The 22,857-nt window shown below is 44.6% G+C and overlaps 1 protein-coding gene across 2 annotated transcripts in view; it reads left to right on the top strand.

Annotated features, from left to right (window-relative positions):
- The first annotated feature begins 1,258 nt into the window (after positions 1-1,258).
- Positions 1,259-22,857, top strand: part of CPLX2 (complexin 2) — an 88,405-nt gene continuing 66,806 nt past the window's right edge. Inside the window, exon 1 of one of the 2 annotated variants that reach the window (XM_040405652.1) lies at positions 1,259-1,407. The gene's annotated coding sequence lies outside the window, so the exon portion shown is untranslated. Of the gene's footprint in view, positions 1,408-5,324; positions 5,406-22,857 lie in introns of those variants that run through there. The other variant, XM_040405656.1, reaches the window with a different exon arrangement.

The following is a 22,857-nucleotide window of genomic DNA, read 5'->3' as shown; positions in this document are numbered from 1 at the left end:
ACATACTGATAGGGAACTTACATTGTGAGCCCCATTGGGGACAGATTGATGCTAATGTCTGTAGAGCGCTGCGGAATATGTTTGGTGCTATATAAGTAAAGAGCTGCTGCAGAACATCTTCGTATAGGAAAAAGAAAGTAAAGCTTCAGATTTAGATCTGTAGAATGTACAATATCCATGACATGGAGCTCCTCCTAAAGGGCAACATCCTAGCTTGGCCCTTTGCTGTGAGACCTCTACCTAGGTCTCTTGGGGTATTCGGCAACTTACAAGCATCAGTCAGCCCCATTTTCTAGCTAAGTACCAAGCGGTGCGACCGGTTCTCTCTTCACCAGTGTTTGGGGTGTTCTCCTAGTGCTCTTTCTCCACACTATGCATGCACAGACCATAAGATCCTCTTTGGCACCTCTATATATGCATTGTAGGAACCTCAGGGGTGCACCACCAATGAGGCTAGGTGAGGCAATCCAGGTAGGGGCAGCCGAAGGGCCATGGGCTGAAGGGAAGGGTTGGCATTGGGGAGGGAGGGGCACAATTTCAGTTTTCCCTCAGGCAGCAGAAAGGCTAGGTGCACCCCTGAGTAACCTGCTACACGTCTTAGGCATAACCACTACTCTGACCCCTGACCATCAACCCATTACTAGTCACCATTGTAGTATCTCGCCCCATACAGTGGGGGGCAATTATCATCAAACATGGCAGTACTGCCGCCTGTAACAGGGTAAACCGTGTGCCATAGCCATGAGCAAAAACAGTCCAAGGACACAGGAGCGGGTGAGATAATATATATACGGTATACACATGTACAGTGAGTGATAGATGTAGGTGGATGGGAGGCTAGACAGATGGGTGTGCACAATTGGAGGCATCTGGGGAGCAGGCTTCATGCAGCTCCTGCCCACATTACCTCAGGTGACTGGTGCAGTCAGTCTGTCTGCAACCTGCATAATAACTACCACCTGCAAAACATGGATCCTCCCGGGCACCCATGGCACTGCCCGCACTAGTCTGACGTGTGCGAGTAATTCATGAACTTTCTTCAGGAGAAGGACGAGGAGGCTCTTGTCTTTGCAGCGCACTGACAGAAATAATGAAGTATCTCATTAGGATCCTTACAAGAAGGTCAAATGGTGGTTGGATTCCGGGGGACTCTGCCTTTACACAGCCCGCTGTCAAAATGCAAGGTCACCCCTCCCTCCCCCGCCTCCATCCCTGTGTGGCACGCGGAGGGCGGCGCCAGCCTCTGCGATAGTGACTGTTGATGTTTTGTGAAGGAGGCAGCTGATCACTATCAATCAATGCGGAGTAATAGGAAGGAGGGGAGACACCGAGGAAGGGAGTGACGGCTCATTCCACTCGGCAGCAGCAGGCAGGACACGGCGGCGCCTCCCGGGGAGCTCCATCCAGGTTAGTGGCAGCTCTATGTCTATGCATCTGCTGGGGTTATACCAGGGGAAAACCGCAGTGTGTGTACTGTGCCCTCTGCCCATGTTCTACAGCTGTGACTGCCTGTTCTATGTAGAAATACTCAGACTCTGCCCTGTGGGTGCCTGGGAAGCCTTCCAAATCCCCAGTACTGCTATATTGGATCCAACCTGTGTGTACTAATGTATACTGCCCTATACCTGACACCGGTGAGATGGACCAGTGGTATCCGCATACCTACAAGGGCTTAGGGTATACAAAGTTGTGGGTATATATATATTATTGTAGATATTGTTTGGGGGGGGGGGGGGGCGCAGTGACAGGTGATTAGAAGCTAACTAGATAACACTAGTATTAAATACTACTAAATTATTATGTAATCAAATGATTATAAAATAGGTGATGAGACATACTGATATTATTCAGTGGGGGGACATTGTATTTGTCACTGAATATTAATCCATCACAGGGCAAAACCATATATATATATCATTTACCAGCTCTTAATCAGCCATTGATGCCAGCGCTCAGCCAGCATTTTCAAACTTTTGCTGCCAGGTGTGCCAGTGGCCGGTACTGTACGTGAGTCATTGTCTCCAGGGCATCGGCTCGTGCCCAGGGGGGCTGGGGTGACTGACACATAGCTGAGAGGGTGTAAGCTGAAGCAGAGAGGTGGCGGTGGCCAACTGCCCAGACTGGAGCAAGTGCCGGTGGTGGAAGAAGAAGCTTCACAGGTGGGATATATGGGTGAAGGAAGTTCTTCCCTAGGACAGGGCTTCCTATAGGTCTGTGATGGCTAACCTCCAGCACTCCAGCTGTTTGGTAAAAGTACCACTCCTAAGATGCACACTTGCTTGGCTGTTCTCAGAACTCCATAGAAATGAATGGAGCATGCTGGGAGTCGTAGTTGCACCACAGCTGGAGTGCCGGAGGTTAGCCATCACTGCTATAGGTGATCATCCAGAGGCTTCATGTATGGGAGGTGAGCCTCTGTGGCCCGTTATTGAGCCTATTGTTGCACACAGTAAGGCTACGTGCACATGACCGTATGTGTTTTGCAGTCCGCAAATAAAAACGGATGACGTCCGTATGTCATGCATTTATTTGCAGATCCATTGTAACAATGCCTATCCTTGTCCACAAAACCGACACGAATAGGACTTGTTCTGTATTTTTTTTGCGGGGCTATGGAACAGACATACTGATGCGGACAGCACACCGTGTGCTGTCCGCATTTTTTGTGGACCCATTGAAATGAATGGGTCCGCATCCTATCCACAGAAAAAAGGGAACATGGAAACAAAATACGTTTGTGTGCATGTAGCATTAGGCTACATGCACACGACCGTGACGTTTTTTGCGGTCCGCAAACCGTGGATCCGCAAAAAACAAGCCGCCCATTGTAGAAATGCCTATTCTTGTCCGCAAAATGGACAAGAATAGAAAATATTATATATTTTTTTGCGGGGCCACGGAACAGAGTGCTGTCCGCATCTTTTGCTGCCCCATTGAAGTGAATGGGTCCGCATCCGAGCCGCAAAAATTGGTCGTGTGCATGAAGCCTAATACTGATTTATTTGTTATGGTGTCCGGTGTGATTTCAGCATTTACATTACAGTACGTTTTGCAGTATGAATTCTATCCTTGTGATAGAACGGCTTTATGTCTGGTTATTCATCGCCATCAATGCAGGAATAAAGCAATAGATGTTCCGATGTCGTGTACACTTCCTACGTTTCTGTGTATGTGTTGGAATAATAATCCTGCTTTCCATCAAACATTTCATTTATAATGCTAGTGGAAACTCCCGTGAAATGAGCGGGATACGTGCGGGAGGCATTCAGCTATAAGGCGCTGTACATACTGTATATCCCTTCCGTGCTGACCGCACAGTTTTACATCCATGTGCTGCTGACGTCTGTCTGGGCTTTTCTCTATATTAGAAACGCAACAGAAACAAGTGTTTGCACATGCGCAATTTTTCCGCGCGAGTGCAAAACATTGTAATGCGTTTTGCACTCGCGTGAGAAAAATCGGCATGTTTGGTACCCAAACCCGAACTTCTTCACAGAAGTTCGAGTTTGGGTTAGGTGCTGGGTAGATTGTATTATTTCCCCTTATAACATGGTTATAAGGGAAGATAATAGCATTCTGAATACAGAATGCATAGTAAAATAGGGCTGGAGGGGTTAAAAAAAAATAGAGAGATGCCGGCTGCGCGATCAACTGGATTAAGGTGAGTTAAAAAAATTTTTAACCCCTCCAGCGCTATTGTACTATGCATTCTGTATTCAGAATGCTATTATTTTCGCTTATAACCATGTTATAAGGGAAAATAATAATGATCGGGTCTCCATCCCGATCGTCACCTAGCAACCGTGCGTGAAAATCGCACCGCATTCGCACTTGTTTGCGGATGTATGCAATTTTCACGCAACCCCATTCATTTCTATGGGGCCTACGTTACGTGAAAAACGCACAAAGAGGAGCATGCTGCGATTTTCACGCAACGCACAAGTGATGCGTGAAAATCACCGCTCGTGTGCACAGCCCCATAGAAATGAATGGGTCAGGATTCCGTGCGGGTGCAATGCGTTCAACTCACGCATCGCATCCGCGCCGAATACTCGCCCGTGTGAAAGGGGCCTTAGGGTACTTTCACACAAGTGTTGTTAGAATCCGGCAGGCAGTTCCGTTGCCAGAACTACCTGCCGGATCCAGCAAACGGATATCTTTTTTTCCGGATCCGTTAGATGGATACGGTGATATATCGGATCCGTCTCATCCGGTTTCACACGGAATAACTGATCTGGTATTTGCATTTTTTCAAAGATCAAAAGCAAAATTAGCTCCTCCTATATCCCGGCGCATGCGCAGACTGGAAAACCGGATCTGGCAATGCGCCAATTTCCAGAACACTTGGTACCAGACCCCGAGATTTTCCATTTTTGCGTTTTCGTTTTTCACTCCCCGCCTTCCCATAGTCCTAACTTTTTTTTATTTTTCCATTCACATAGCCTTATGAGGGCTTCTTCTTTGTGGGACAAGTTGTACTTTCTAATGGCACCATTTACGGTTGCATACCATGTAATAGGAAGCGGATTTTTCTTTCCAAATGGGGTAAAATTGGGAAAAAAACACAATTCTGATAAAGGTTTTTATATATTTTTAATTTTTTACACTGCATACTATGCGGCGAAAATTGACCTGTTATCTTCATTCTCCAGGTCAGTACGGTTACAACGATACCACACTTGTATAATTTTTCTTGCGTTTTAATACTGAAATTTTTTTTTTTAACCTTTTGAGGAAAAAAATACATTTTATAACCATATTCTGACCTCTATAACTTTTTTGTAGCTATGTGTACGGGGCTGAGTGAGGGCTCATTTTTTGCGGGACGATCTGTTCTTTTTAGTGATACCAATTTGTGTGCAAATTTTTGATCACTTTTTATAAAAAAAATATTGGGTAGTTGAAGTGACAAAAAATGGCAAATTGGCTGTTTATTTTTTTTTCCATTACGCCATTTGATATTTAAAATAGCATAAACCCTTCAGCATTGGTGCCCGCTGCACTTGTGAGCGGGAGCCATGTTTGGGGACCAGACTTCCGCCGTACATACACGGCGGAGGTCCTTAAGGGGTTAATACTTCTCTATGGAAGTGAGGTATTGTTCCGGGATTTTGGCCTGAACTGAAGACCTCCTGATACATACTGAACGGATTGCTTTCCATTCAGAATGCATTAGGACAAAACTGATGCGTTTTTTTCCGGTATTGAGCCCCTTTACCGGATTTCAATACCGGAAAAGAATAACGCTAGTGTGAAAGTACCCTAATACTTTTTTAATAAAGAGGACATCTAGTCTTTATTACTTTGGCACATCACTAGAAGACCCCATATTTATTGCAGCATTCGTCAGTGTGCAGAACCCATTGGCTCTGATTTGGAGGTTTTTGATCAGACATATGTAAAAGGCAAGTAAAACTGTAATTCAATTATCACTATTTCTACTGCACTATTAATACTGAAATATTGAGTCCACGTTCCGATGTTTTTGTATATTAGGTATCCAGTTAAACTCCTTTTTGAAAGGTCAAGAAGGCCACCAGCTCTACAGTGTAGGTACCAAAGGCATTTCTAGCATCTAGGCCTCATGCACACGACCGTAGCAGGTCCGTGCCTTTATTGCGGCATGCAAACATTGACTTGAATAGGTCTGTGGGTCACACGGTCATGTGCTTGAGGCTTTACACTGGTCTTTTCCCTGGTGTCTCAGACTACCACATTCAACATAAAGGAATTTTCCACCTTTTTTAAATTCCAACACCAGCCTGTTGAAACAAAAAAAAATCTACTCGCCTGTCTGCGGTCTTCCAGTCTCTATTCTGGATGGACGGTTGTCACGTGCATGGTTGCAGCTATGTCACTGCTGGGTCATGTTTTGCTTGGGTAAACGTCACCGCTGAGGCCAGTAATTTTTTGTAGAGGCTCACTTGACCTCATCTGTCTGGAAGTTTAGAGTACAGGACCAGAAGACCACAAAAGGGAGCCAGAACAAAGCAGCAGGAGAAGGTGGAAAACTGCCTTCTGCTAATGCTCCAGGTATATTCCGAGCCTAACGGCTCCCTCGGTAAGGGCCATGACAAACAAATTTCTATATTTGTGCTTCCTACAATCTTGTGATATGGCTGTGGGAGTGGAGTTTAAAGTGTAACTGCCAGTTCCTTTTTTTTTTTTATACCCTAATGGTATAGTACATCCTGCTCTATAAATGCTTTTGTGCTTTATAATTAAACCTTTTTCAATTTCACCTTATACACTGCTCAAAAAAATAAAGTGAACACTTAAACAACACAATGTAACTCCAAGTCAATCACACTTCTGTGAAATCAAACTGTCCACTTAGGAAGCAACACTGAGTGACAATCAATTTCACATGCTGTTGTACAAATGGGATAGACAACAGGTGGAAATTATAGGCAATTAGCAAGACACCCCCAATAAAGGAGTGGTTCTGCAGGTGGTAACCACAGACCACTTCTCAGTTCCTATGCTTCCTGGCTGATGTTTTGGTCACTTTTGAATGCCGGTGGTGCTTTCACTCTAGTGGTAGCATGAGACGGAGTCTACAACCCACACAAGTGGCTCAGGTAGTGCAGCTTATCCAGGATGGCACATCAATGCAAGCTGTGGCAAGAAGGTTTGCTGTGTCTGTCAGCGTAGTGTCCAGAGCATGGAGGTGCTACCAGGAGACAGGCCAGTACATCTGGAGATGTGGAGGAGGCCGTAGGAGGGCAACAACCCAGCAGCAGGACCGCTACCTCCGCCTTTGTGCAAGGAGGAACAGGAGGAGCACTGCCAGAGCCCTGCAAAATGACCTCCAGCAGGCCACAAATGTGCATGTGTCTGCTCAAACGGTCAGAAACAGACTCCATGAGGGTGATATGAGGGCCCGACGTCCACAGGTGGCGGTTGTGCTTACAGCCCAACACCGTGCAGGACGTTTGGCATTTGCCAGAGAACACCAAGATTGGCAAATTCGCCACTGGCGCCCTGTGCTCTTCACAGATGAAAGCAGGTTCACACTGAGCACATGTGACAGACGTGACAGAGTCTTGAGACGCCATGGAGAACGTTCTGCTGCCTGCAATATCCTCCAGCATGACCGGTTTGGCATTGGGTCAGTAATGGTGTGGGGTGGCATTTCTTTGGAGGGCCGCACAGCTCTCCATGTGCTCGCCAGAGGTAGCCTGACTGCCATTAGGTACCGAGATGAGATCCTCAGACCCCTTGTGAGACCATATGCTGGTGCGGTTAGCCCTGGGTTCCTCCTAATGCAAGACAATGCTAGACTTCATGTGGCTGGAGTGTGTCAGCAGTTCCTGCAAGACGAAGGCATTGATGCTATGGACTGGCCCGCCCGTTCCCCAGACCTGAATCCAATTGAGCACATCTGGGACATCATGTCTCTCTCTATACGCCAACGTCACGTTGCACCACAGACTGTCCAGGAGTTGGCAGATGCTTTAGTCCAGGTCTGGGAGGAGATCCCTCAGGAGACCGTCCGCCACCTCATCAGGAGCATGCACAGGCGTTGTAGGGAGGTCATACAGGCACGTGGAGGCTACACACACTACTGAGCCTCATTTTGACTTGTTTTAAGGACATTACATCAAAGTTGGATCTGCCTGTGTGTTTTTCCACTTTAATTTTGAGTGTGACTCCAAATCCAGACCTCCATGGGTTGAAAAATTTGATTTCCATTTTTTTATTTTTGTGAGATTTTGTTGTCAGCACATTCAACTATGTAAAGAACAAAGTATTTCAGAAGAATATTTAATTAATTCAGATCTAGGATGTGTTATTTTTGTGTTCCCTTTATTTTTTTGAGCAGTGTATTAACACCCAGAAATGTGTGACACTTTCACATTGAGCAGCCTCTACTCACAGCGTTGTCATGTGCAGGCCGTCTCCTTATAAACGAGACGGGCAGAGCACTGGGAGGCGAAGCTCAGCCCTGAGTGCCCGGGGAGAGCACTGGGAGGAGGAGCTCAGCCCTGAGTGCCCGGGGAGAGCACTGGGAGGAGGCGCTCAGCCCTGAGTGCCCGGGGAGAGAACTGAGAGGAGGCGCTCAGCCCTGAGTGCCCGGGGAGAGCACTGGGAGGAGGCGCTCAGCCCTGAGTGCCCGGGGAGAGCACTGGGAGGAGGCGCTCAGCCCTGAGTGCCCGGGCTCGGACAGAAAGTGGAGGGGGAGGGCTGCTTTAGATGGTGATATCTCCTGAATGGTAGCAGCTAGAAACATGCAACTGGTCTTGTTTGAAAGCTGACAGGCTTTCCTGCTAAAGTCCAAGCAACAGAGGAGAAATCACTGTTAGAAATCGAGTCGGGAATAACCGCGGGTAAAACCTGCTTTTACTTTCTGCTGCGTTCACAGCATCCCGATTTCTATCAGTGATATCTTCCCCTGTACTGAACAGATTGCTATCATTCTCATATTGTCTTAAAGCTTGGAATGTACTAAACCAGAGATATGAGCAGCTAAAGCAGTACCCCCCCCCCCCCCCCCCCCGTCAGTGTGGAGAAGAATGAAGAAGCAGCTGCAGAGCTGACAGGAGGGGAGAAAGATAGTAAAAAAAAATGTAGAAATGTGACATTATCATCAGTGTAGTGACCCACATACTAAAATTATAAAAAAAAAAAAATACACAAAATAATGTCAAAATTGCATTTTTTTTTTATCTTCCCCTAAAAATAATATTAGAAAAGTTATTTAATACATTTTATTACACCCCAAAATGGTTCCTAAAAAAACTTTTAATGTGACTATTAAGAGGCTAAAACAAATTCTTACTGATTTCATGTAATTGCAGGGCTTGTCTCTGGTTAGACTACTTTCACATTAGCGTTTCAATTCCGCTATTGAGATCATCATAGGATCTCAATAGTGGAAGAAAACTCTTCTGTTTTGTCCCCATTCATTGTCAAAACTAAACTGAACGAAACAGAATGCTCCAAAATGCATTCTGTTCCGTCCCCATCGCGGACATGTACGGTGCTGGAGAATGTGCGTACATGGCGCCCGCTCACACATGCAGCGGGCGTCATGGCCAGCAAGTCTTTGCTGTTTCAAACAGCAGAGACCTGCGGCTAATTACCGTGACTGGCAATAATGCAGATCGGGATAATTAAAGGCTTTAAAGTGAGATCACGGCGTCTAAATGCGTAAAAACCTGCGATTCCTACTGACACCCCCTGCGGCCAATGGGGGCATCAGTAGTTGCGCTGAACACTATCAGCCTCGCTGACGAGGCTGATAGTGTTCATGCTGCAATTCTTATTATGGCCAGGATAAGAAATGAGCAATTTTAAGTCCAAAACCTATTTTAAAAATCCCTGATAGTACAAAATTAAAAACATAATTTATAGGCTCATATATGAGCTTCAAAATCATCACAAAAAAAAAAAGACTAAAAAAATATAAAAGTTTAAATCGCCCCCCTTTCCATATAATTAAAAAATAAATACCTAAATAACAATAAATATAAACATCATGGGTATCACCACGACCGAAAACGCCCATACTATTAAAATATTGAAAAAATACCGCATACCGGAAAAAAGGGACAAAATGGATGATTTGCCATTTTTTTCATTGCTTTTCTTACCCAAAAAAATGGAATAAAAAGTGATCAAAAAGTCACACACACTCCAAAATGGTATCAATAAAAACTACGGATTGTCCTGCAAAAAAATGAGCCCCTAAACAGCTCAGTAGACATGAGTATAAAAGTTATGGGGGTCAGAATATGGTGATGTAAAAAAATATTTTTTAGCAAACTTTAAATTTATTTGTGCACTATTTAGACATAAAAATGATACATATGGGGTATCTTTGTAATCAGACTGACCCAGAGAAGGAAGGGCATGGGGCAGTTTTGCCGCAAACGAAACAAAACCCGTAAAACGGTGGAGGATTATTATTTTTTTTTTTTACTGCCTCCCACTACATTTTATGCCATAATTAATGGTGGCATTTAAAAGAACAACTTGCCCCCGCAAAAAATAAGCCCTCATACAGCTATGTGAATGAAAATATAAAAAAGTTATAGCCCGAGGAAGATGGAGAAAAAAAAATAAAAACAAAAAAACCTCCGTTATCCTAAGGGTTAATGGTAACCTTCTATGGATTGGAGTTCAGCCATAATACTTTTATTTATTGCATCTCCAGGTATTGACTTTTGGATGTAAAGACTCAGGCTTTAGGGTACATGCACACGTTCAGGATTCATGTGCGGAGCATCCGCACTGAAATCCGCAGGTGTTCGCAGGCAAATCTGTGCGGTCAATCCGCATCAATTGGTGCGGTTTCGGTGCGGATTTTCCGCATGCAGATTTTACAAAGTAAATGAAGAAAATCCGGTCAGGAAAAATTAAATAAATTGACATGCTGCGGATTTTAAAATCCGCACCGCAGGTCAAAATCCGCGCGAAAAAAATCTGCATCGTGTGCACTGAGAATTTCAAATTCTCATAGAATAAAATGTACATGACCTACAGTGCAGATTTTCCGCACGCAATCCTGATCGTGTGCATTTAATCATTAATGGTTCACATCATTTTTTTATAGCGTTAAATATTTTAGCATATATGTCTCTTTCATTCCTTATTCTTTAAGGGTTTGCTCACCTATAATAACTAACACTATGGTAAAAAAGGCACACTATTACCCCCTATTACTGGAATGGTTGATCTAGATTTCAAAATGTGTCTTTCAGCAGCAGGACATTGAATAGATCTAATATATAAAGCTGAGTGAGTGTGTGTGTATATCCGCTAAAGGAATCCGCACCGTCACATTTACAATCACGAAATTTGGCACACAGGTACATCAGATGTCCAGGAATGACCACGTCTCAGCTCTCTAGGACGTACCGTTCCTGAGAAATTCCCAAAAAATGCATTAGCCAATAGAAGCTTGGTCACATGACCCTTATCAGCCAATAGAAGCTCGCAGGTCCTCCAGTCTCCACATACAGTTTTACTCCACGTTTCCATAACAACCCAGCCATTTATCTTCACTGCTGTAGGAGAGCTTTAAAGGAAATCTGTCACAAGGATAATTGCTAATGAAGTAAAGCCATGGCCTAATAGCACTTTATTTCAAGATGTGCATTTGTTCCAGCAATAGATGATTTTATCCTCTGAAAATCCAGTTTATTGTGCAGTAAGGTGCCCAGAGGGACGTCATTCTTGCAGGAAGAAGCCCAGACACGCCCCCTGCCAAATGTGTTCACCCTCAAAAGACTTAAAACGGCGCCCCCAAGTCCCGTTAAGACACGCCCCTTATCTGGTTAGGCCACACCCCCTCCCACTCCTAAGCCGACTGAGATTGAAGAAATTAAGTTGAAAATCAACTTATAGGTTCCGCTAAGCCATGACCCGATCTGGTTAGGCCACACCCCCTCCTCTCAGCCGACGGGGATTGAAAAATTGAAGGTAAAAATCAACTTAGGGGTGACTTTCTCCCTGCAGCTCACACTCGGACAGTACAGTGCTGCTGTCTTAGAGTGAGCTGTTCAAAAGGACACGCTCCCAATCCAGTAAAGGCCACTGTTAAGGGGGCGGGCCCCTGTTGAGGTCACTGTCAAGGGGGTGGTATGCTGTGAAAGTCACTTTTAAAGGGGAAGGCTGCTATAAAGGTCAAAGTTAAGGGGGTGGGCTTCTGTGGAGGTCCAATTTTAAGGGACTGGGCACTGTAGGGGGTCATTGTTAAGGGGTGGGGGGCTGTGGAGGTCACTGTTTAGGGGGCGGGGTGCTGTAGATGTCACTGTTATACTGGATAGTGTTGATATCTTTTAACGACACACACAAACATTAATTGAAATAGATTAAATATACCCGAGCGAAGCCGGGTCCTTCAGCTAGTTTATCATAAAGGGCAAAACCTTTTGAAGAATGTGATAACTGTATATGAAATGTACATAGAAGACATGATTTGGTCAGCTGACAGTTTATAGGAAAAATGCTTAATTAGTAATGAGAATGAATATCGTACCCCCTTAAAAAACAAAACAAAAAAAAAACTGTCAATTTATGAAAAAAACAACAACTAGGCATCCACTACTATCACAGAACATCAGTACACACTGACCCTCCTAACAAAATTTTATATTTCTACAGAAACAAGTTAATATTTTGGTGTTTCTGCTGAAGATAGCAAATTTAGAAAAGGTACATATTTGGGATTTAAAATGGTTTTCCAAGATATTTTTACTGATGACCTATCCTCAGGATCGGTCATCAGTATGTGATTGGTGGGGGTCTGACATCCAGGACCCCTACGATCAGCTGAGAAATCACTGGCACTATTGTGAGCGCCGCAGCCTGCTCTATGCTCACTAAGTACAGCGGTGTACATTGTACAGTGGCTGTGCTTGGTATCACAGCCCAACCGCATTCACTTGGGACTGAGCTGCACCTAGGAGTCAGCTCCTAAGCTGAGAGAAGGCCACGGCACTCACAGGAGCGCTGCTGCCTTCTCAAACAGCTGATCGACGGAGGTGCCAGGTGTCAGACCCCCACCAATCACATACTGATGACCAATCCCGAGGATAGGTCATCAGTATAAAAATCTCAGAAAACCCCTTTAACAACCCATTATCAAGAACAGAAAGCACTTAATAGCATAGATGCCATATCAATAGTATAGAAACGATATAAGGTCCATCTTGGGTTGGTCCTATCTAGATTGGTGGCGTTAGCACCACCTAGTCACAAGCAACCTGGCAAACAAGCCAGTTTTGGGTAGTTGGTGGGGGACTCGCTGTCCTATAGAAGGGTTAAGGAAAAGGGCAGACTAGGCCTACCTTTTTTTGCGGATCCATTGTAATAATGCCTATCCTTGTCCACAAACTAGAAAAAAATAGGACATGCACTATTTTTTTTTTTTGCGGGGCAACGGAACGGACATACTGTGCTGTTCGGGTTTTTTGCGGACCCGTTAAAATGAATGGGTCCACACCCTATCAGCAAAAAAAACGGAACGGACCCAGAAACAAACAACGTTTGTGTGCATGTAGCCTAATGAAAATGTTTTTATCTGTTGTTGGTTTGTACAAGTCATCCACAATGGGTTAGCTGTTTCCTCATCTAGTACTTCTTCTAATTCAGAGATTGGCTACAACTTCTACAATGCTGAACACATTATTACTTTTACTGGAAACAAATATGTCCCATAGCTCCTCTAGTTATGTCTTAAAGCTTAGGTCAGCTTTGCACAGTACATTTGTAGCCTCCATTTCCCATCATTAGTAAGCACATCAGCTTTCAATAGTCAGTATAGAACAGCATTATCTTAAAATACTTGTACATTAGAGCTGAACATGACATTCGGTTTTATAATGTCTTCCTTCTAAAATGTTCCTTATGTCGGGGCCCTTTGTTCCCCTCAGATTCTGGCAGTGTGTGATAGATTGATAATACATTGCGGCCAGACTAGAACAGTACACCTGTAACTCCTCCTTCTGGAGCTTTAGACCTGAAATTTACTGACACGGTTTATCCTTTCTGATCCAGTGAATCAATCTGAATTGGTCTGCTTTTAGGCCTTGTTCACATTTCCATGTCCGTTTTGACATCCGTGGAAAAATCCATTTGTGTATCATCTGTGAAGATGTCCGTGAAAAATCTGTTTGGTCAGTGTGTCCATGTGTCATCCGTATTCCACAGACACTACTCAGCTGAAAATGAATTCCATAGCATCTCCTACCAGTAGTCCATGAAACACTAACAGAACAGATGTCATTCGTGTTGTCAGTGGTTTATGTGGACCCATTGACTTCAGTGGGCATGTTTGTGCAGTGCATGTGAATAAACTCACTAAAATCAATGTGTTTGTGTGCTCTCCATGAAAAATGTGAATAGCACACATCCCTGAAAAATGGAAATGTGATGCGTAAAATAAATTCATTTTTAGATTCCTGTTATTCCTTTGCCCTTGGTGGGGAATTATAATTCTAAGAATGGCCAAAATCAACCAATTTGAAAACTAAAATCTTTAGCAGGAAAACATTGAGATTACGGATGATTGCCAGGTAGCCGCATATTAACAGTCCCTTCTCTAGTATCTGAAGCAGTGCCCCTTAGCTTACACCCTTACTTGGAGCATCGGAGCAAGCATGAGATGTCTGGCCCTGTTAATCAAGTGGCAGCACTGCTCAAAAACTTGAGTTGATTCGCTCATCTGTAATTGGGATTGTTGGGTCAACTAACAATCTACACATGCTCCATGTACTTCAATGGATACATGGCTACAAGCAAACATACCCACTTTACCATAGAATTTGTAAAAAGGGGTCAGTTAATTTTTGCATGTAGCTGTACAATAGGCCCCCAAGAATGAATTTTGCTGCTGGGCTCCTCACTCTGACACTGATTTACCCCATTTTGTATTTCCATGGTCAGCTCTCAGACGATGTTCCGTATTTGGTCTGTCTTTTTAAAGTCTGCCATATCAATAAGTCCCAAATGCAATGATATAGAATATTTGGTGTCTGCACTGGTCTAATGATTAGGGCAACCTTTAAAGGCTATGTACACCTTCGGGCAATTTTTTTATTGCATTTTACTCATTTTGAGCCTAAATATTTTTTTCAATTGCTCTTTATTAAAATTTTTAGAACCACTGTCTTTGTGCAGCCTTCAGTTTCTCTAGTAGCAGGATCTTTGACATTTTCACTCTGTTCCATCAGACAGCTCAGCTGACAGACTCCTTACCTCCTAGACACTTGTTATAGCTCAATTCTTATCTTACTGATAAGAATGTGGCTTAAGGGCCCTTTACATGGGGTGAGAATTGAAAAGATTATCGCTAACTAGCGTTCATAGTAACGCTCAATAGCGAAGATCTGGCAGTGTAAATATACCGCTCATGAACAAGCATTGGTGATTGGATCATTAGTGCAGCCAAAAAATCTCAGTGGCAGATTGTGCATTAGTGATCGCTCCTCCACATACTCTGGAGGAGATCGCTGCATGTGATAGCAGCGGTCTCCTCCGCTAGCGATCAGCAGATTGTCCAGAAGGAACGCTTCCTTCCCAACAATCTGCTTGTACATTGTCCAGTGTAAAGGGACCTTAAAATAAGAGTTTATGACCTTTTAGAGATAAGATTAGATGCCTGGCGCAATGTGAAAGTAAAAAGTACAATTTACACGGGTAGAAAAACAGTTGGCTCTTTGTGACAGAACGGCTCAATATTTTTCATAAAGACCAATTGCAAAATATATTTTTAGCCCAAAATGAGTAAAATGCAATCATTAAAAAAATTGCCCCCAAAGGTGTACAGCCTTTAATAGCCAAATGTGAACTGGACTGCCTCTGAAACAAAATATGGGTTACGTAGATCTAGTTCAGTGTCTGGTGCCTGCGGGATATGACACAGTTTGTAGAAAGTGCTTATCTAGCGCAACTTGTATTTACTTATCTAGTCTCCCAAGGGATCTCTCCGGCACTGGCAGTTAACCTATCCTCATCCTCAAGTACTTCCTCCACTTGTTTAAGGAAAATCAATAAACTTGGATTAGTTGCTAAAACCTGTCTTACAAATGAGATTCAGGCTTGGATTTTTGAAATGAATGTCATTGCATGATATGAGTTCCCACAACATTTGAGGTTCATGCCTACTTGTAATGTTTTCAAAAGATTCTTTCCTATAGTCTGTCTTAAAGGGAGTCTCTCTGGGTCTCTGCTGGTGGGAGGAATGGAGCAGTTTGAAGTGTACTTTTATGGAAAAGACTCTGTAAGTTGTCATTTATTCTTTTAAATCTGTGCTCATTCTGTGTTTAGGAGTCCACGGGGCGGTCCCACTAAGAGACTGACAGCTGTCTCTGTATACGCTCATGCAGGAATGTGGCCTATTGTTACTATTCCTGACCTGCACAATGCTATGTTATGTAAATTACATTTAAAAGATATATCAAGTGAAAAAAAAATCCCTCACCAGAAAGACATGGAAAGCACCAGTGAAGCCCAGATTAACGGTGATATATGTATCTTGCGTTCAGAACGTTGATTACGGAGGGCTTTTAATTGTCTAGGGAGCTTAGAACACTCCGCTGTTTTTTATAGTAATGGGATCACAAAACCACTGATGGGGATTTTCAAGCAATACATTACTTGTGACATCACAGAAAAGACTACATCTGAGTACTTCTAAAATCCATATTTTATTAATATAAACGAATTTAACACAATTAAGCTCATATTGGTCAAAAACTAAGGCACTCCTTTATTATATTATGCGTATTTCAGGTGCAGAGGGCAGTGTAACTGTTAGTTGCTCTGCCATCTGTGACTTTTCCACACGCACGCCAGGTCTAAAATTGTGGGCGTGGCTGGGACACCAGATATTTGTGGGGGGTGCCTCGCTAGGTTTTCTTCCTCTGAACTGCCACCATTGCATTATTATTGCATTTTTTATAAAACAGTTAAAACCATGTATGTGCTGTATACCAGTTCCACCCCCCCAATAGTCATGTGGGCGGTGCCACTTGTGTGCTTTACATCATGGGATAGGCTCTATTCAATGGGCATGATTGCATCCCGGACTGCATGACTGTTCACAGGAATGGCAACATCCAGATGTCTATTCAGCAGTTATCGTTTAGCGCACATATAATTATAACTTTTCTTAATATATAATGTACTAACACAGGGTTTATGAAAAAGCACAATGCTAAAGCTGCTCAAGAGCAGAATTTATTTTTATTTATTTTACGCCTTTATATAGAATAGAATAACAATGTTTGCGGTGGTTTAGAGGAGGAACACCTAGTAGGAGATTCCCTTTAAGCCACTGTCAACACTTGCATTTATACTGAGATTAAACCTTATCCTTCAAGCAGTGGTTTTATGACGCAAATTAATTTGACCTTTAGGGCTCATGGTAGTGACCAGTATATTTTCTGCATATGTAAGGACATTAATCACATTATACAGCACAGAAGAAAAATCCTTATTCTAATGAAATTCCCTAATTGACTAATTATGGTGACATCAGTAGTTATTACATTATAATGGAATAAAATGTTAATTTTATGACACTTTTCTAAAAATGAATCATGGAATTTTACATTTGTTAATCTTGTAGGCATCTTTTATTAAACAGAACTGGGAAAACATGGTTTATTCAAATGCAAGCGTAAAAGTGTTAGTCTTGCTATAATATTAAGTATCTTAATGGTCTGTGGGATTTAAAACCATATCCCATCCTAACTAAGAATTTAGGGAGCTAATACTGTAAATACTTGAGACATGGTCCACCAAAGTCAGAAGGACATAGGTAGGTGGAGCAGTAGACGAGCCAATAATCAAAACTAGATCAGAGTCTGGGTTCAGAACTAAAATATCTCACACACTAAAAAGGCTCTGATTGAGGAAAGACGAAGATCTCAGGAAGGTGGGTCCGTGGTAGGTGTGAAAGGATTCCGAGGGAAACTGCAGATTGGTAGTGAATCCTTTAGGGCCCTTTACACAGGCTGAAAATCGAACAGATTATCACTAACAAGCTTTTAGAGTAACGCTCATTAGCGATGATCAGGCAGTGTAAATGAACCGCTGATTGCCCGATGAACGAGCGAAACACTTTGTACGCAAAAGTGATGGTTTACCGGCAGCAGATCATGCTGTGCAAACACGATCACCTGCCGGCAAACAATGAGTCCTTATAGGGAAGAGCAGTGGCATTAGCGATTGCTCCTCCCTATACTCTGGAGGAGATCGCTGCATGTAAATGCAGTGCTCTCCTCCGCTAGTGATCGTCAAATTGTCGAGATGGAGCACTTCCCTCCCGACAATCTGCTGTAATATCGTCCAATGTAAAGGGACCCATACACTGAGCTCCTACATCCAAACAGCATCTTGACATTCCTTTGTTCCATCTAACAGCCACTTAAAAAGGATTTTGTTGCACCTAGTACCTAACACCTTATACAGCACACTATAGCCCCTGGTCTGTTTTGTCACCTAATATGTAAATGCAGAGTAAAGGTCGAAGGAGGAGGGGACCTCTGCTTTCTTCAGTGTCCGTAGTCTCCTTCTTCGTTTTGATGCTATCCAATCAATGGGCACTGTTTCACAGCCAGTAAGAAGACATGCTGTTCTCATGGGATTTGCCTAGCCTCACAAGAAGAGCTTATGTAAGGAAGACATTCAGGAACCGACTTTACCTCTCGTCATAATGGTGTTGGCTCAGAAATGTCTTACTTACATATGATGTTATTGTGATATTAGGTCAATCTTGCAAGAACAACATGTCTTCTTCCAGGCTGTGAAGCAGTCCACATTGATTGGATGGCATCACAGGAAGGGAGAAGAATATGCCTACTGAGCAGAGCAGAGGTCTCCTCCTCCCTGTACCCAGGGCCGGCGCCACCTGTAAGGCGCAATTTAGAAGGGGGTGCCGGCCCCGTGCGGTTTAAAAAAAAAGCGTTGCCACAAGTTTTTTTTAAAGTACGGCGGCGGGCCCTCCCTCGCACCGGGCGGCTGCCGCACTGCCCGGACTGGTGCGTCTATGATTGTGCACCGCCCGGGCACAGCCTGAAGAGAGGGACTGACAGGAGGGAAGCGCCTCTAATGTAGCTTGGCCGAGCTCTGTTCGGTCCGCGGTACAGGAGCTTTTGTTTCCTGTACCCGGCTGGACTGAAAGTAAGTGCTCACTTAGTGTGCACTTCCTTTCAGTCCGGCCGGGTACAGGAAACAAATGCTCCTGTACCGTGGACCGAACAGAGCTCGGCCACGCTACACTAGGGGAAGGGGGGAGGAATGAGAGTGACAAGGGAGGAATGAGAGTGACAAGGGAGGAATGAGAGTGACAAGGGAGGAATGAGAGTGACAAGGGAGGAATGAGAGTGACAAGGGAGGAATGAGAGTGACAAGGGAGGAATGAGAGTGACAAGGGAGGGGGTGGAGGAATGAGAGTGACAAGGGGGGTGGGCAAACAAACTCATTTTCCTGGCACTGGGCTGAAGAGGTTAAAACCCCTTCAGCCACTTACCTTTTTCCAGCGCCGGCACTGGGAACTCTTCTCCCCGATCCTCCTCTCAGCTGCGAATGCGCACGCATTCAAAACTATGTTCCGCGTCTTCCCACTGTAATTTTCACAGTGAGAATCGCGGAAGCACCTCTAGCGGCTGTCAGGGAGACAGCTACAAGAAGCTTGATTAACCCTAAGCGAAACATAGCAGTTCTTTTAATTTAAATGCTGAGAAAGGGGTGGAACATATGGGATGTCATGATATGGGCAGATCATCTGATAAAGGGGGGGGAGGCGGTAATTTTTATCTTGCCTATGGCGGCAAAAATCCTTGCACCGGCCCTGCCTGTACCTTTACTTTGCATTTCTATATTGGGCACCAAAACAGATCAGGGGCCATAGCGGGGGAATGGAGGGGCCGATTTAAAAAATAAATAAATAAAATGCTGTGGAATCTGCTTCAGACGGACAACAACAGAAGGTGTTGGATATAACAATACAAAATGACAGGCCCTCTTTAAAATTTGATTTGTTTAATGTAGACCAAGGAGCACATGAAATTCAGTCTTGTAAACAAGGAGCAATGCGTGAACATCCTGAAGCTAGGACCCTTGGTTACATAATCAAAGGGGCCCGGTGTTTTAGTGTAAGGAGGTCACTATTTCTCCATTTTAAATGTTTGGAGATTTTTAAAAATTCTGTCACCTTCAAAATCAAACAATATGCTTTGTAGGCTGTTGCCCTGAAACAGAACCATACCTTTCTTGTGAACATCCATTCATTTACTCCTGTTCTGATCAGTGGGAATTTTCCTACTGTTTGTTCTCCAATCTGTTAGATTGCTTGGAGCAGTTGCTATACAACTGCCTCACAGCTGATCCCTTAGGCCTCATGCACACGGCCGTTCCTTGCATTGGGGACCGCAATTTGCGGGCAACGTCTGTGCGGTGGCCGCGACGGATCGAGACCCGGACAAGAATAGGCAGTTCTATAGGGGTGCTGGCCGGGTGTATTGCGGATCCACAATACACTACGGACGTGTGAATGGAGTAGGAGAGGAGATCTGATAACTATGTATAAATGTATTAAAGACCAACACAAAGGCCAAGAAATGTAAGTCTTAATACAATTTTCCCCCCATTGAGTTCAATTCAAATACGAGGCTCTATATTCCTTAAAAAGCGGTTTATATCACCTGTCAATCACTTCAAAATGTGTCCAAGGGGACGTCTCATGGTGAAAGGTGCCCGGCTGCAGCCATGTCGTTTAGGTGCCCAGCGCCGCCTTCTGAGCTGAAATCGCCGCCCTCCCTTTCATGTGATCCGCCTACCTCACGTCATCACTGCCTCTCTAACCACCGCTCGCTTCATCCAGATCCCGCGCGTGCGCACTAGGTATATTCTGATGCGCCCGTGCAGACTACTGGCAGCGGCCTCGTATAGCGAAGTGCGCATGCACTGGCCGGCGCACTTCGCTCTAACCTCCACTGACTGTCCTATTACAGCCCATCCCAGCCATCCAACCTCCTACAGCCTGGTTCAAAGCTCGCGGGATCTGGATGAAGCGAGCGGTGGTTAGAGAGGCAGTGATGACGTGAGGTAGGCGGATCGCATGAAAAGGAGGGCGGCGATTTCAGCTCAGAAGGCGGCGCTGGGCACCTAAACGAGACGGCTGCAGCCGGGCACCTTTCACCATGAGACATCCCCTTGGACACATTTTGAAGTGATTGACAGGTGATATAAACCGCTTTTTTAGGAATATAGAGCCACAGGGGCATTTGATAAACTCACTTTAGGATTCAGTGTTTTACAAGGGACATCTCCATATGTTTAGCTTATAGGGCTCATTTCTAATAACAGAATCCCTTTAAGCACAATAAAGAGTGGGATGACATCTAACTCCTCCATTCACTTCATCCAGACTTCGCATTTGGATCCCTGCGAGAATTCAGCTGCTCCAAATGTATAATGTTATCCTATTAAGCACCCGATTTTGGATCTTCATACAGCCCTCTGGATACAATTAAAGAAAGATATTAAAAACAATCACATATACAAGAGAAAAATACAATAATCTGATGTCATGCATATAATCCATTATAATGCATAATATTATGCATTATATAGATTAAGAGTGTATTTACTGTATAACGGTATATATGATAGACACCTGAAACCACAAGCACCAAAACCGCTCCCATGACCTTATGGGAATATCAAAACTGAACTCCCCATTGATGGCCAGATCACTTTCATGTAAGGGTTCATGCCATATTGTTAGGTCATGAACATCTTGTCAGGGTTTAGGCACTTTAATGAAGCAGTGTTCCATTAAAAAAGCAAATCTATGTGCAGTCCTTATGTAAAAGTTATGATACATGATGCGTGTTCGCACATTTTGCAATAGATTCATATCTTCCAGCATTAGGCACCTGTTACTGTCGGTAAATTAGTACAGCAGGGTTTTGTATATTATTATATGCCCTGATGTCAAGGACTAAGGCCTCATGCACATGACCGTTGTGTGCACCCGTGGCCGTTGTTCCGTTTTCCGTGATTTTCTGCGAACCCATTGACTTTCAATGGTTCCGTTGAAAACTCGGAAAATGCACCGTTTGTCATCCGCGGCCGTGATCCGTGTATCCTGTCCGTCAAAAAAATAGGACCTGTCCTATTTTTTTGACGGACAACGGTTCACGGACCCATTCAAGTCAATGGGTCAGTGAAAAAACACGGATGCACACAAGATTGGCATCCGTGTCCGTAGGTTACTTTCATACAGACGGATCCGAAGATCCGTCTGCATAAAAGCTTTTTCAGAGCTGAGTTTTCACTTTGTGAAAACTCAAATCTGACAATATATTCTAACACAGAGGCGTTCCCATAGTGATGGGGACGCTTCTAGTTAGAATATACTACGAACTGTGTACATGACTTCCCCCTGCTGCCTGGAAGCTCCCGATCTCTTACAGGGGGCTGTGATACGCACAATTAACCCCTCGGGTGCTGCATTGTGCGTATCATAGCCCCCTGTAAGAGATCAGGGGCTGCCAGGCAGCAGGGGGCAGACCCCCCTCCCTCCCCAGTTTGAATTTCATTGGTGGCCAGTGCGGCCCCCCACAGCCCCCCCTCCCACTATTGTATTAATATCATTGGTGGCCAGTGCGGCCCCCCCGGCCCCCCCTCCCTCCCTTTATTGTATTATCATTGGTAGCCAGTGTGCGCCCCCCCCCGGCCCCCCTTTCCTCCCTTTATTGTATTATCATTGGTAGCCAGTGTGCGCCCCCCCCCCCCCGGCCCCCCTCCCTCTATTGTATTAATATCATTGGTGGCCAGTGTGGCCCCCCCTCCCTCTATTGTATTATCATTGGTGGCCAGTGTGCGCCCCCCTCTATTTTTTTAATATCATTGCTGGCCAGTGTGCGGCCTCCCCCCCCCCCCTTACTTAGCAATATTAGAAGCATCATACTTACCTGCTGCGCTGTCTGTGACCGGCCGGGAGCTCCTCCTACTGGTAAGTGACAGGTCTGTGCGGCGCATTGCTTAATGATCTGTCACTTACCAGTAGGAGGAGCTCCCGGCCGGTCACAGACAGCGCAGCAGGTAAGTATGATGCTTCTAATATTGCTAAGTAACCATGGCAACCAGGACTGCAGTAGCGTCCTGGTTGCCATGGTTACCGATCGGAGCCCCAGCGGATAAACTGGGACTCCGATCCGAACTCTCCGCTGCCACCAATGATCGGGGGGGGGGGGGGTGTCGAGGGCAGGCCGCACACTGGCCACCAATCATAATACAATAGAGGGAGGGGGGGGCCGCACACTGGCCACCAATGATATTCAAACTGGGGAGGGAGGGGGGTCTGCCCCCTGCTGCCTGGCAGCCCCTGATCTC

Source organism: Bufo bufo, chromosome 1 (assembly GCF_905171765.1).
Source record: "Bufo bufo chromosome 1, aBufBuf1.1, whole genome shotgun sequence".
NCBI lineage: Eukaryota > Metazoa > Chordata > Amphibia > Anura > Bufonidae > Bufo > Bufo bufo.
This window is presented reverse-complemented; position numbering and strand designations above follow the sequence as displayed.